General features: G+C 43.3%; 1 protein-coding gene across 3 annotated transcripts in view; it reads right to left on the minus strand.

Moving 5' to 3' along the window:
- Positions 1-16,077, minus strand: part of Add2 (adducin 2) — a 110,141-nt gene that overhangs the window by 81,970 nt on the left and 12,094 nt on the right. The window contains exon 1 of one of the 3 annotated variants that reach the window (XM_069988919.1): positions 10,453-10,472. The exons of the other annotated variants lie outside the window; for them this stretch is intronic. The gene's annotated coding sequence lies outside the window, so the exon portion shown is untranslated. Of the gene's footprint in view, positions 1-10,452; positions 10,473-16,077 lie in introns of those variants that run through there. 3 annotated transcript variants of the gene reach the window in all.

Consider the following 16,077-nt stretch of genomic DNA (forward strand, 5'->3'; position numbering starts at 1 on the left):
AGATATGGTGCCACACACCTGTAATCCCAGCTATGTGGAAAGCAGAAGCAGGAAGATCACAGTCCAAAATCTGCCCCAGGCAAAAACATGAGACCCTATTCACCCCCTCCTTAAAGTCATTAAAGCAAAAACGGGCTGTGGAAGTAGGTCCAGTGGTAGAACACCTACCTAGAAAACATGATACCCTGAGTTCAAAGCCTAGTACAACAAAAAAGAAAAAAAAAGTAGGAAATGTTTTTTCTTTCTTGCGATTGTTTCTAACATATGTATAAGATGATTTCTTTATTGCTTTGTATGTCCCTCCCCCACGGTATAACCCCTGCTTTCATTGTATTTGATGTTGGTATAATTTGTGGAGGGGAAGGGAAAAAACAAATCGTTTAAATATGGATACAGGTGGACCCATTGCAGCAATGAGATGTATAAGACATTATGTCAAAAAATGAACTTTACAACTTTAGAAACAAAGGAGGAGGCAACAATGCTTGATAAGAAATTACTCATTATCTTGCCCATGTAATTGTAACCCCTCTGTACGGTATTTTCACAATTAAAAAAAAATGTAGGGACAGCCACAATGCGGAATGGGAACAAGAGAGATGAGGAGACATGTCCAAAGTCACAGCAGTAATTGTGGCCATCAAGTCAGGTAGCTTGACTCTGCCACCTCACAGATGGGTTAGGATGGCAGCACAGTAGCCTAGAAGGCAAATACCTGGAAGCAACTCTTCTTATTTGCATCTGTGTGATGGTCAAGATCACACTCAGGGTCTTGTCCACTCTAAGCAAACACTCTACCACTAATCTTCAGCTATGGCTCTGGAGTTTATTTGCTGTGCAGTACAAGGACACTTACTGAGCACCCTGAAGTACTGCTACATGTGAGAGTTCCTTCATTCCCAAAGTTCTAGCTGTCATCTGAGATTCCTGGAAGACAGGCCTCTGCCTGGCCTTCTCACCCTTTACTACAACCTGAGCTTCCAGATTAGCACCTGAACCAATTGGCTTTGATGAGACAAATAACCTGGGATTTATTTACTTGGACATCATTGCTCTACAACTGTCTTTACTCACCTCACAACTGTTTGTCTTATTTTGTGTTTGACTATTGTGGGATTTGAACTCAGGGCCCAATACTTGCTAGATAGGTGCTCTACTACTTAAGCCATACCCCAGCCTTCACAGGCTTTAAAGACAAAAGGAGGCTTTAGGGTAGGAGCCGGGAGACAACAATGATTTAGCAAATGGCCACTATGCTCTGGAAGCTTACAGACTAAAAATGATTCGCCCAGGAGGCGACCCCCCCACGATTCTACTGCAGAGCTATAGAATAAATGTTCTCCCATCATGCTGTGGGCCTCCCATCACCACCCAGCAGTCACTCAGGCAAGAGAAACTCATCTTGTCTTTTGCGATTACCCTTTCTATCTCCACATGCATCTTTTGTTTCAAATAACTTAACTGTCTCTCCATGGGCTGGTGGTTGAGAGCCATTTACAATTTCAGAGTGACCTTCTAAAACATTACTCAGTGATTAAAATAAAATTTCCTTCATGTTCAGTGGATTACCAGTTTAAATTTTTCTTTTGTATAGCTAAGCCAGCTATCAATGCTAAAAGGACCCTTTTAGCCACTGCCTCCAGATGTGAGGTCTGTGATGACCTGGGCTTTCCTGTAAATTTCTAATGGCATAAGTTTATAATGGCTTTTAAATACTCTTGAGATGGTGTTGCAGGTAGCAGCAGATGTCCTGTTGCTGCTGACTGGCTACTTCTGCCCAGAACCCAGGGGAGCTTAGAATCCTTCACGACAGGCTGTGGAGCACAGAATAGTCTCCATGATGCTTGCCTAGGGATATCACTCTTCCTTGTAAAGAACAAGATGGCAAGAATACCTTCCTCCCCACCCAAACTTTCCACAGGTAAAATTAAAAATGGCACCTATTCAAATACAAATAAAAAAAGAAGTCTTTTTTAAAATCTGTACTATGTTTCTGTATCTTTTGTGTTTGATGTTATTTGTCAGGAGACCTAGAGTTACCCCAGTGCAAGAGGGAAGGAAGAGGGAGGGAGAGAGGAAGAAATTCAAAAGGAGAGATTTGTGGTTCTTTCTCCTACCTCAATAGGATCCTCACTTTGGGCCCACCTAGGATCCAAGACAGAGCACTCCCTATCTGGGAATGGGGAGCTGTGCTTTGGTGATTGGAATGTTAGGACCACTCACATGGTCACTACAGGCCCTAGCCACTGGCCAGGGCTCCGAGCCCCCTGATGCATCCATTGTCTAAGCAGATGGAAGCTTCTGTTTTTCTGCCTGAATGCTGGCCAGCACTGCTCCTGTAAATGCATTCTGCATGTGCTGCTTTCACCAAGGCAGCAATATGGTTAAGAGATTTGGGAGATTGTAGAGAGGTACGTTCCAAATTCCATTAGAACACATTAAAGAAAATGACATTAGCTTAGGAGTGCAAACATACATCAAGCCATTAAATAATTTAAAAAGCTCTTAGTATTACATGGAGCCTTGTAAGCCTGGGCACTCAAAATGCCTGAGTTGTACTGAGCTAAAATGTTTGGAGGATTAAACTAGAGGTTGATGCTAGAAACCTGAATTCAATCGAAAGCAATCTCTTGGAAAGACAGCTGAGACCAAGTATAACAAGAGCCCTCTTCTGGCCACCTCTACTGACCATGGACTATTACATGGGGAGTGTGTGTTGGGGAGGGGGTGTTAGCTATCTAGAGAGTATTCCTTTCCCTAACAGAACCTAAAGTTTGTTCAGGAAACAGCAAGCTTGCTTAAAAACTGCATCAACCAATCTTCCCTGACCTAAGAAGCAACCATTTGAAACAATACTGGCTCAATAATGTACAGGCAAAACTCTGCTGGGAATTCTGAGACAGTCTAATTTCCTGATGGAAATACCATCCCTTCTCCCTCCCCAAGTGCTCCTCCTCTTTGTGTGGAAGGTAGACAGAAGGCTGGGAATGGAGTAGCTGGTTTGCAAGCCTTTAAAAGAAGCAACACCACTTGCTGAGCATAGCAGGCAGAGGACAGCAGCCTCATATGGCCGCACCACCCTGCGCTGCTACCTGAACCAATTGCTGACTTGCTAGGTGGGACAAATGAATCCTTCCTTGGCTAAACTGCTATGGCTGGGTTTCTGCTTCCTGTTGTTGAAGACATTCCTTAGCCAATAGAAAGTGTTATGCAGACAACAGATACCTGTCAGACACATTCTGGAATCAACAGGGTAAACATGGGTCCTCGTGGGAGAACCATTCTGAGCTCTTTTGTGTCCTTACTTGCCTGATGCACCAAGAAATTAGTACAATGTTGCTCAAATTGTAATGGCCAGGGATCCTTTTCTTTCATTTTACAGCTTTTGGGAATGATGTTCCACCAAATATATTTCAGGCAACCATATTCAAAATGTACTCATTCTCTGTCTCCTGGACCAAAGAAATAGCATACCCCTCTATGACATACAAATTCTTAGCAAAAACTGAAATAAACACTTTGCACAACAGTGCAATGTCTACCAAAATTTTGTGTCTGCCTGAAACCTATGAATATGTCCTTATTTAGAGATCAGGTCTGCACAAATAGTCCACGTTTTCCTATATGTAGGATATCTTGAGGGAAGAGGGGGACTAATAGGAGGTGAGGGGGGGGAGTGAAAGGGATGGTGAATGTAATTTAAGTACATAGTATACAAGTATGAAAATAACATAATGAAACCAATTATTTTAATTTTTAAAAAGGAAAAAAATTAGGGAGGACCTGTGCAGACTAATCAAGATGGAGTCAGTGGATTAGGACAAGTCCTAACTTAAGCTGTCAGAATCCTTATAGGAGAGGGCAGGTTGCACCTACAAAGTCACAGATATGGTGCACACACAGAAGAGATCCAGGGATAATACAGGCACAGGAATTTCTGCCTCCTACCTAAAGGTAGAAGAGATAGGGAAGGATCTACCCCTCAAGTCTCCAGAGGGAGGATGGCCCTGCCAACACCTTGATTTTAGACCTGTTTCCTTCAGAACTGAGAATAGATTTTTGTTGTCTGAGCACACCTGAAGTTTTCAGTATGTGCTAAACTAATATACTTTGCAAAATTATGACAATTTTCCCCGTGGGGAAACATTGAGGCCAACATGGACCCTCCCTTCTCACAGTTCCTCCTCCACATTTTAGCTGGTTGTAAGGGATGGATATTCTTCCTCTCACTTCCTTGAGACCCAGTAGTATCTTTGAAACTGAAAAAGAGTCAGTGAATACGTAAATAGCAATGCCTTAAAAGAGCAGCTTCTCAGGAACTCAAGATTTGCCATTGAGCACCTGGCTTGAGTCATTGTGTCTCAGCCCTATGGTTCAGTTACTGGCACATAGCTTTGGGCTCTTCTGCTCAACATTCTAGAATTCCAGCGAGGATGTTTTACATGGATCACATCTGACATGTTACTCAAAAATATGAAGATGGACAGGGATGGTTGGGATCAGGCTTAGGGCTCTTTATAACAGGAAAACTTGAGCAGTCATTTGTGAGACTGGGAACCCCAGGCCAAGAGCATGAGCCAATGTTCCAGGAATGTTCCTGTTATGGGAAAGTATAATCAACATCACACATCCCAGAAACTGCAAATGAGGAAAAACCTTAAATATAATTTTCCAGAATGTCCCATTTACTTAGCTGTTAATCACGATCTAGCAGTTAAATTCTACATACTACGACAGTGCTCTTCCATGCAAAAATAGAATCCATGTTATAGAGCTAAAACAAATTTTCAATATGATCATCCATGGCATTGATTTTCCATTATCTATACATCAAAAGACTTCCTCATAGAAAAATTTTTGCTAGTGCTTGTTCCAAGTCTAATTTTATGAGTAGTTTAGCAAATACATTGCATCCTTTCTTGATTTGGATAATTGTGTGGTGTCTGGAGCATCTTTTGGGTATTGATTACTGTTAGTCTGGTTTCTTGCACATTAACATTTCTCCCCCTCCTCCTAACCTACTCCTTTCCCCCTGCTCCCCTTCAGTTTCTACTTAGGCTTTTAATTCCAGCCTCTGGATGGACAAATTGGCTTTATTGGATTTGGTGTCTCCTACTGGGATTTCTTGTCTATTTTGATACCAAAGCCTTCGTAACAAACCTCCTTGTCTCCTTTTGTGTCTTCACATCTGATAGGCTCTCTGCTGTTTAATGCCTAGTTCACAGTTTTCTCTGCAGAGGTTATCTTTTTTTTCTTTTTTTATTGTGAAAATACTGTACAGAGGGGTTACAATTACATGGGCAAGATAATGAGTACATTTCTTATCAAGCATTGTAGCCTCCCCCTTTGTTTCCCCTTCCCATCCCTTCCCATCCTCCCCTTGCCCCCCACCCAATCCTCCCCGCTCCCTCTCCCTCCCCCCCCACACACTAAAGTTGTAAAGTTTGTTTTCGACATAACGACTTGTACATCTCATTGTTGCAATGGGTCCACCTGTATCCCTATTTAAACTATTTGTTTTTCCCCTTCCCCTCTACAAATTATACCAACATCAAATACAGTGAAAGGAGGGGTTATACTGTGGGGGAGGGACATACAAAGCAACAAAGAAATAATCTTATAGATGTGTTAGAAACAATCGCATGAAAAAATCAAGAACTCTAACAACAACAGATGCTGGAGGGGATGTGGACAGAAAGGAACCTTACTTCATTGTTGGTGGGAATGTAAACTTGTTCAACCACTTTGGAAAGCAGTATGGAGGTTCCTCAAAAGACTTCACATAGATCTCCCCTATGATCCAGCAATCGCACTTTTGGGCATTTACCCAAATGTATACAAACAAGACCACACTAAAGCTACCAGCACAACTATGTTTATTGCAGCATTATTTACCATAGCTAAGATATGGAACCAACCCAGATGCCCCTCAGTAGATGAATGGATCAAGAAAATGTGGTATATATACACAATGGAATTCTATGCCTCCATCAGAAAGAATGACATTTCCCCATTTGTTTGGAAATGGAAAGGCTTGGAAAAAATTATATTAAGTGAAGTAAGCCAGGCCCAAAGATGCATAGGTCCCATGGTTTCCCTTATTTGCAATATCTAGTATAGGTATGAGTCAAGCAGAAAAGGTCAGATAATGTGATGTTAGGAAAATGAACCCTTAAATATGTATTTTAATGTTTTCGTTTCTTTCATGCATATGTTTCTAACGCATTTATAAGATTATTTCTTTGTTGCTTTGTATGTCCCTCCCCCACAGTGTAACCCCCGCTTTCACTATATTTGATGTCAGTATAACATGTGGAGGAGATGGGGGCAAACAAGTCGTTTAAGGATTCAGGTGGACCTGTTGCAACAATGAGAAGTACAAAATGTCATGTCAAAACCAGCTTTACAATGTGGGGGGGAGGAGGGGGGTATAATTGTTTGGGGGGAGGGGGGAGGCTGGGAAGGGAGGTGAAGGGTAAACAAAGGAGGAGGCTGCAATGCTTGGTAAGAAATGTAGGCATTATCCATCCTGCCCATGTAATTGTAGCCCCTCTGTACAGTATGTTCTCAAATAAAATAAAATAATATTAAAAAAAAGAAAGAAACAATCGCATGAAAGAAAAAAACATTTGAATACATATCTTAGGGTTCATTTAAGAGGTTATCTTTTTTGTACTAATCTGCTAAGTTCATTCCATTTCTTGGCAAGTTGATCGTTTTGTTTTCTCATCCTATGACTCTTTTACATTTGTATTTAGTACCTCCTTTGGTTGAAAAGCAGGACCAGTTGTTGGTAACCATTTTTCACCTTCAGCTAGAGCCTTTTACAAATATGTGTTGTTCTTTAAGGCCTGTAGTTGGCTTCATATACTTTGACACAGACTCCTGTCTCTTTTCTTCTATTGCTCCATAATCTTGAGACAAACTTCCTTTGGTGGCTCATCAGGTATTTTTTAAATATAAATGTGGCTCAGTACATATGAGAAAATTCCAGAAAGAAGGTATGATGGCCTTAACAAATTTTGTTCATGTAGCTGCTTCCTGTTTCGTTGCACTTTAAATCTTTTTTTATTGTATAGGTAATATACCAAGGAGTTACTATTGCATAAGTCAGGAAATTAGTAACTTTCTTTTTGGATAATATCATCCCTTCCTCTGCTTTGTGCCTGTTTTCACTTCCCATCTCCACCCACAAGTTGTATAGTTCACCTTTATTCCTCCATTTCTGTGCCCCTCTTACCCTCCCAAAGACTGATAAATGAACAAACAAGACAAAAAGAAAACAATGACAACAAAGAAAAACCTCATTTCCATTTCCTGAAGTTCATTTTGGTAAATATTATTTTATATATTCAGAAGCACATAGGCATTGTGCCTTTATGCCCCTAAGAGTATCCCCTTTTGGTCTGTGTGTGAAAATGCCTAGAGACTTGTATAATTTATCATGTACTGGTGTATTTTAGATCTACCTTTTGTGTATGAGAGAAAACATGTACCATTTGTGTCTCTGAGCTTAGCTTACCTAACATGATTTGTTCTAGGTCTATCCATTTTCCTGCAAGTGACGTTATTCTAATGGATATATAAAATTCCATTGAGTATAGGTACCACATTTTTTTTGGGGTCCGGTCGTGGGGCCTGAACTCTGGGCCTGGGTGCTATCCCTCAGCTCTTCAGCTCAAGGCTAGCGCTCTACCACTTGAGTCACAGCGCCACTTCTGGCTTTTTTCTTTTTGCTTATGTGGTGCTGAGGAATTGAACCTAGGGCCTCAGGCATGCAAGGCAAGTGCTCTACCACTGAGCCACATTCCCAGCCCCCAGGTACCACATTTTTTGAATCCACTCATCTACTGTAGGACATCCGAGCTAGTTCCATGGCTATTGTGAAAAGTACATGGATGTGCAAGTGTCTTTATGGTACTGTGGCTTGTGATATTCTGGGAATATGCCCAGGAATGATATGGCTAGGTCATAAGGAAGATAGATCTATATTTAGATTTTTGAGGAATCTCCAGACTGCTGTCCAGAGTGGTTGTACTAGTTTACATTCCCATCAATAGATGGCACCTCTTCTTGACAGATTTAAATTTGTTTCCTGAATGCTTATCTTTGTTGGTGTCTCCAGTTTTCCTAGTTATCTTCCAATTTGGACAATTTCTGTAGTTTGGAACAAATTTTATTTTGATCACTAATATTTGGTGTATGTGGTTGACATCTGGGACAATCATGAAGTATGTCTTTGCCTTGTTTAATGTACTCTACTGCTGAATTACTTCCAGCAGCCTGGATTTCAACAGCTCTGACCTCAACTAATTGGGGGCTCTCAGTTTCTTGCAAAGCAAGGTGGTCCTGCGTTGTTTTCCTTTTTTGGCTATAAAATGAAACCAAGCTTTGAATCCAGAAGTTGTCTCTGAATGGGCAACTCTTTACTTCAGGCCCCTTCTTGGTGTTCGAGGTGGCCTGGCACAGTTAGTGTCCTCTGCTGTCGACTTACCCCTAGCAGCAGGAGGTTCAGCAGCTTTTTTGGGGTTGCAAGTCAAATTGTATTGTCTTGGTGCCCTCTGCTTTTGGGGGGCACAGTTTGGTAATCTTTGAGGATACCTTGCCCTTGCATGGTTTAATCTCTTTGGCTACTGAACATTGCTCAGCAACCAGGTTTCCAATTCTCTCTCCTTCAACTAATGGGGTACTGGAGGTGTGTTGCACACTGTTTGTACTCAAAGCAGACTTGTGTAATTTAATCTTGTCAACAGCAGATTTGGCCCTGGCAGACTGGAGTCCAAGAGATTGGCCCTTAACTGAGGGATTAACTTCTGAAGCTAAGAGCCCAGAGGTCTGGCCTCCTCTTTGGGGGCTCACAGTAACAATGCCCTTTCTTGTTGGAAGAGGTGGGTCTTTGAGGTTTAATCTCCTCTGCTGCTGATTTAGCCTTGGAAGCCTCGAGTCCAATAGCTTGGGCCCACTGGATTTCAGGTTTTAAGCTGATAATAATGTTGGTCACTGAGGTGGCTCTGCCCACATTTCCCTCCTATAAGGCAGAGATATGAGCCCAGTAGATCCTTAACTATTTGAAGGCATACAGTGGGGACAATTGCTGTTATTGATCATCAGAGAGGGGCTGCACAGATTGACCTCCTCCATGGCAGAGATATGAACCCAATAGAATGACACCTTGGAGGCTCTCTTCTCCACTACTTGGGAGTCCACGGCGGTTAAACAATCATCGCCGTTGGTTGTCCAGAGGATCTAAGCAGAAGACTCTCTGCCCTATACAAATAATCCCCAGTGGAGTGCTGGCTGGTGGGTGTGACCTCTGCCACCTGGGTGTGCAATCTTCTAAAACATGCTGTTGGTAGTCCATGGGCGTCTGTGCATTGCCATTCTCCATGGCAGAAAGAGGAACACTGGTAGGTGGTGGTCTTGGGACTCTGCCCTCCACTTGGAGGCCCAAGTACTTGCTATGGCTGATAAACAGAGGGATACTATGTAGGTTCACTTCCTGAATGTAGATGTTACCCCTGCAGATGGATGGGTGGTGACTTAGCCTTCTGCTCTTTGCCCTTTGCGCCCCATTGCCCTGCCTCCCCTTGCTTAGGGGCTTTGTTCTTCCCTAGTCCTTCCCTATAGGATGCACCCCAATTGATATCTCACTAAAAATAATAATCTCATAAATAATAATCTCACAAAAACAATTTCAAATTAACAGCTACTGTACCCTAGGTTATATGAGCTGTAGCATGTGCCATGACTCTCATTCTAGAACCTGAAGCAAAGTGAATTCTTTGAACAATTGGAACCTAGAATGTGAATATCAGGTGGTGACTCTAGCTACAAAGTACCTCTATGATGCTGTGGGTGGGAATGTGTGGTGACACACATTAATGGGACTGAACCTGTGTTTGTTCGTAATTTTCCCTTGGTTCCTTTGTGTATCAGCTTAAGGAGTGACATCCAAAGAAACATGATTTCTAAGGCATGGGTGTGGTAACTGTACAAAAGAGCATGCCTCTAGCTATCAGAAAGCTCCAGAGAAACTGAAGGGTTATCTGTCTTTGGGCAATTGGAGGCTCCAGACTTTGGGAAGGTTGTCATCAACTCTACATCAACTCTTCCAAAATGCTCCAGATCCTAGCCTGGGTCACTTAGGGCTATCTTCTGCACCTTCAGTGCATGGTATGGCTGAGCACCTTGGACTTGAGAACTGCTTGTTTCCAAACAACTTTTAATTTTATTTGTCAGATAGTCCAAAAGGAATGTCCAGATATCCAAACAATAAGTAACCTTCATGAGTAGGTGGATGAAATGTATACTTAAAAGAGCATGGCAGAAAGTCCAGCACAGGGAATTCAGAGTAGGACTCAACACTCACCAAGAGCTATAGAAAGTCAATAAACTTCTTCATGTACCTCTCATGGAGCTAGCCAGCTTTTCACTGCATGGGTATTGTTTTACCTGGAGATCTTCTGCAGAAGACAGAAGGTCTGCTGGAACATACACAGTTCTTGGCACCCGGTTCTTGGACATGAGTTCATTGATGCATGACATGGTCAGCATTCCAAGCCGACTGCCCCTCTGGCTCCTGCCATTCACTGATGCCATCTTTCTGGCCCAGACCTCACAGCCAAAACATGCAAAGTAGAAGATGGTGGTAATGAGGGACAGAGTGATGCTGGCAAACAGAGGAATATAACTGAAGAGATGGGCCAGATACTCTCTCTCCTGTGTCTGTCCTGTAAATTCTCCAAGATACCTATCTCATGTTTCCTTTCATTGGAAAAATTCTGTCATCAGGCTCTCCAACATACTGAAGGAGGCTTCTTCCCATGTTATGCTGACGGGGGTGTGTGACTCAGCTAAGCTGGCTCTTACAGTTCAGGTCATGGGCCCAGCAGACTCGGGAAGTCCCCACCCAGGCAAAAACAACCCTTACCCTACCTGGGTACTAGGTAGAGAAGCACTAACTCCTGGTTTTCCTCATTGGAGACTCCCCAAGAAATTCATCCGGCCCCTTTGGTCTCTCCCAAAGGAAACTGAAAACACAGTTAGTGGGATTTGGAGGCTAATAAAAAGAGCAGCTGCAGACCCTCAATGTGGTGGCTGCAGGCCCAGGCAGGGGCTCTCTAGCCTCAGAAGACAAGAGGCAAGGTGACAGCAGGCCCGGCCCAGAGGCTTAAGAAGCAGAAGCTGAAGGGCACTCAGTGGTATTGGAGGCAGCTTCAGGAGACAGGCCTGCAGGCCAGTGCTGTGCTCACCACCATGACTCACTCTACCATGGCCACCAACCACCCCAAGAGCATCCCTGGGTGCACCTGCCACAGAGTCGTTTGCTCCAGCCACACCACCTCCAAACAACCAAAACTGAGCTATTTAAAGTCACAAATTGCAGCTCTGTGTAGAAACACTTAAATATATTATAAATTTTATTCATTTACTCAAGCCACTACTTATTGCCTATGATGGATCTACTTTTCTCATCAAAAGAAATTAATACCACCTACTCCTATGAAGTGGTTGTGATGATTAGACTTGTAATACATATCAATATAAATATATATCATTAATATGACTGGGCATGCAGGAAGTAGTGACTAATATAACCAGCCAACAGGATTTGCTGATGGACTGGTTGAAAACTGAAGGAAAGAGAGAACCAAGGACAACTCCAACATATTTGGCTTTAGCAACTTTAAGGACAATATAAGAAAAGTGCAGAGAGAAAAGTGAGGAGAGAAATCAGGAGCTTTAACAGGGCCATGTTAGGGTTGGCCTGAGATGCCTGGAAGACCTCCCCGTGGCAATGTCAGGAAAGCACCTTTACATGACTCCATACAAAGGAAGGATCCAAAGACCAGTACAGCAGCAATAGCACCACCATCTGGGAATTTGGTGGCTATGCAGAGGGCCAGGCCATACTCAGCACTGTGGAATTGGAACTTGCATTTTAACAGGTCAAACACCTCCCCAGATGATCAGTGATGCACATTAAAATCCAAAGAACTACTGAGCTTGAGTTGTGGGGAGAAGTACTTCAGACTCAACACCATATAAATATAAAGACAACCTAAGCCAAAGGCCTAGGTTTCCAGAACAGCATGTACAGCAAAGACAGGTCAGAGCCCGGAGCTTGCTCAAGCTTAGAGTTCTGGTAGGAGGAGAAGGAACTGCACACGGGAAGAGGAAAAACAGCCAGGGAAGCAGAGGACAGGCAGGTGAAGAAGGTGTTCTAGATAACCAGAGAGCAGAATGTTCCAGGAAGTGGTCAGGTATGTTGAGTGCTGCTCATGGGTAGAGTAAGTTAAGCGAATATTCACTAGATTTGCTAATGTGAGCATCATCGTATCACCCTTGGCAAGAACAGGCTTAGTGTTATAGGACAAGCCCAAGTATGGAGGTGGGAGGATCAGGTAGAAGAGAGCAATGGCAAGTAGTTTCACCAAGAAAAGAGTAATGAAGTGGCTGGAGATGTTGAAGTGGGAGACACTGGAGCATGCTGACTGGAGCTGCCAATGAGAATACTACAATCTAGAAAGATATACAGATGAGAAAGGGCACCAAGAGAAGAGGAATACTGGGGCAGAGAAAGGCCCATTGCTGGGATGATGACTTTGAGAAGGTGGGTGGGAAAGGGCTGCGACCTGGAAGTCCTTAATAGCAGATCACTCACCTGAGCAGCAGGTCAAGTAGTGGGTTGGACAATGGGAAGATAGGGGTACTCCTAGCTCACTGTTTGTTTTTATCTGTCAAGTCAGAGGCACTCTGAAATCTTGGGGGTGAGGAAAAAGTTTTAGAGAAAGAAGAGGGGAAAAAAAAACCAGTCATCATTTTGGAAAGTGGAAATGTCTCAGAATTTCCAGGAGCTCTTTTGAGATTTTTGGCCATACATTTTTGTCTTTTTGAAAACCAGGCGCTCCTTTAGTATGCTGCATTCTTCCAATACGTTTCTGTAGTAGTGTACACAGACATGACTCAGGAGAAAGAGCGGCTTTCCCATTAATTCTCATTGTTCCTGTAAGCATTTTCTTATGTTAAAGGTCAGGAGCAGCAGAGCAAAGCCAGGCAAGGGAGTCATCAGAGCAAGACGGTGATACAAAAGGACAGGAGCCTTCTGTCTCCTCCATAAGGTTTATGACTGAGGATGATGTGGGAATTAGAGACGGGAAAACACAAGATGCCTCAAGGGAGGAGTCTACTCTCCTTCTCACAATGCACAAGAACTGCTGGGAGATCTCTCCTGAGACAAAATACTGTGGTAAACACCAGAAACTGTTCAATGTCTGTGACTGAGTTTTGAACATGCCTGAAGTCAGTAACACCTCTTTGGTTACCTTCCTGCTTGGAAATCAATTCAGATTGACCAATCATACTTCTTGGCAACACTGTCTAATACAGCTACTTAAAACCCATTTCTGTAAAGTGTAAATTATAAAGCACACTATCACCACCCTGCAGTACTTTCTCCTACCTTGTATACTCAGGGCCTGTCTGGGTACAGTGTACATGCCCTATTTGAACTTCCCTCCATTTCTCCTCTTTCAAAAACCCATCTGCTTGGAAGTTCACATCTTCCTACTAGCATTGTGTCCCTTCCAATTAGCTCTCCTTGTCCTGGTCAATCCCCCCATTCTCTGACAACATCGGCTCCTGGTTGATCATCCCCCCTGCCATCACCATCCTTACTCATTCCTGATGGCTTCCACTGCCACACAGTGACTCATCCGACACCAGCCTCACATCCCCATGACCTTAGATGCCAGTCATCCCCTCATCCTCCCACAACCTTGACCATTTCTTACCATGATAATACCCCACATGTTTTTCTTTGGGGGATTTATTTTGGACAATACTGAGGTTTGAACCTGAGCCCAATGGTGCCAGCCCTTTTTGCTTTAGTTTGTTTTTAGATAAGATCTTGCACTTTTGCCCTGGCCAACTTTGGACAGTGATCTTCCTACTTCTACCTCCTGAGTAGCTAAGATTACAGGTCTAGTCCCATACAGCCCATCTTGCCATCACTAGTAAGACCACTTCCAACGTCTGGTGTCAATGTCCCATTTTTTAGCCCTCCCCTTCCAGTCCACTGCTCTGGTATCCCCAGCCTAACAATTATCTAATGTCGCTGAGACCTCCTAGTCACTTTTTCACTACCCCCGAAACTTGACTTTTTTCACTCCTCCCTATAAAGTTTAAATTAAATGGTCCTGATGTAACCCCGCCCATAAATAGCACCTCCAAATGCCCTGCCCCTCACTCCCTTCACTGTTCTCAGTTAGCAGAGCCCCACCATTGGCTAAACACTGCATGATCCTGCTCCTGACCTGCTCCTGAGCTGCTGTGCAGGAAGGACTCACTTCACAAATGCCCTTCATCTCTTTCACATGATTTCTTACCCCTGCCAGGCAATCTGCCCTTCCCTGGCATAGACTCTTCAAGAGTCTGCTCATCTCACCTCAGATCCTTGTATGCTGCTCACCCTACCTTCAGCTGATAAAGTCACCTCAAACAGCACGGTGAACATGCCCACAGTTATCCAGCACCACTCATCATCTGATCCATTGACCCAACCACTAGAGATCCGTACCACCTCCCAGGGGCTTTCCCCGGCCACAAAGGCTAGCCAGCCTCCTCCTGTCGCTCTGTGCTGCCAGAATCCTCTTCTGCATTGCAGTTATCAGTGCTTGGCACTGTTCATTCCTTTGTTTGTATGTTTAGCTTTTCTCTGACTGGAGCGGGAACTCCTGGCTGTGGGTAGCATTCTATCAACTGTAGCAATGGCTGCAAATGAAGGGGTCCAGTAAGCTTGTATGGACTGATGGGTTGGTTCACAATCAAGCCACCCAAACTTACCTACCACTGTGACAAATTCCTTACTGCTGCTAGTATGCCTCAAGTAAATTTAAATGTACATTTCTTCAGCATCTCTCACTTACCTCAACCTGTAAAAATTAATAGTGAGGCTGCTATCTAAGGCAGACTTATCTAATTTGCAAAGGTATTTGCTGAACTAACAATATAACAAACAGAACTCAGAGAAAGCAAATAAAATGGAATCAGTATTCCTCTCTTCCTAAGGGACCATGTGCAGCCCCTCACAATACAAATTGCAAAATCCTCCTGTAAAGAATTCTGGAAACTGCTTGTGCAGGATGTAAGGATCAGCTGCTGACTTCATCTCCTGAATATCACTTTCATCTTAAGCAGCTTCTATCCTCCCTCTGCTATGCTTCTGTCCTGTCTGTTTTGAGACTAAGTAAACACCCACCCCTTTGGCTGAGAATGAATGGTACAGACTTACTGACATTTAAAAGACAAGTAAGCAATCAGTACTGATCATTGGAGAAATACAAATGAACACCAAACTTCTCTATACCTACTACGAAGGCCAAAATTGTTTTAAATTTTCAAAACTAACAATAAGCATGAGTAACCAAAACTCTCCTACTTTGCAAGTAGGAAAATAAAATGGCACAGCCATTTTGAAGACAGGTTGCAGTTGTGTATGAAGTTAAGCACCTATCACACTACCCTGCAAGCCTGCTCTCAGATGTTTACCCAAGAGAACTGTACTGGTTGTTCATATAAAAATATATATGCCGGGGCTGGGAAGGTGGCTCAGTGGTAGAGCGCTTGCCTTGCATGCATGAGGTCCTGGGTTCGATTCCTCAGCACCACATAAGCAAAAAGAAAAAAGCCAGAAGTGGCACTGTGGCTCAAGTGGTAGAGTGCTAGCCTTGAACTGAAGAGCTGAGGGACAGGGCCCAGTCCACAGAGTTCAGGTCCCACAACCGGACCCCCACACACACACCAAAAGAAATGTATATGCCAAAAGATAGAGGCTTTCTTTATCAGCTAAATTGGAAACATTCCAACAGCTAACCAATTGTGGTACATCCAAAGGCATGTTACTCAACAATCAAAAGGAACTATTAATGTTTATAACAACATGAAGGAATCTCAGAAACATTATGAAGCATTATTATGGGTTGAATATTAAATCCTGAGAGCCCTGACCTAATCAAGATTAACTTTTGGGGGCTGGGAAGGTGGCTCAGTGGTAGAGTGCTTGTCTTGCATGCCTGA

This window comes from Dipodomys merriami, unplaced genomic scaffold, assembly GCF_024711535.1.
Source record: "Dipodomys merriami isolate MVZ:Mamm:240054 unplaced genomic scaffold, mDipMer1.0.p SCAF_37, whole genome shotgun sequence".
NCBI classification, from domain to species: domain Eukaryota; kingdom Metazoa; phylum Chordata; class Mammalia; order Rodentia; family Heteromyidae; genus Dipodomys; species Dipodomys merriami.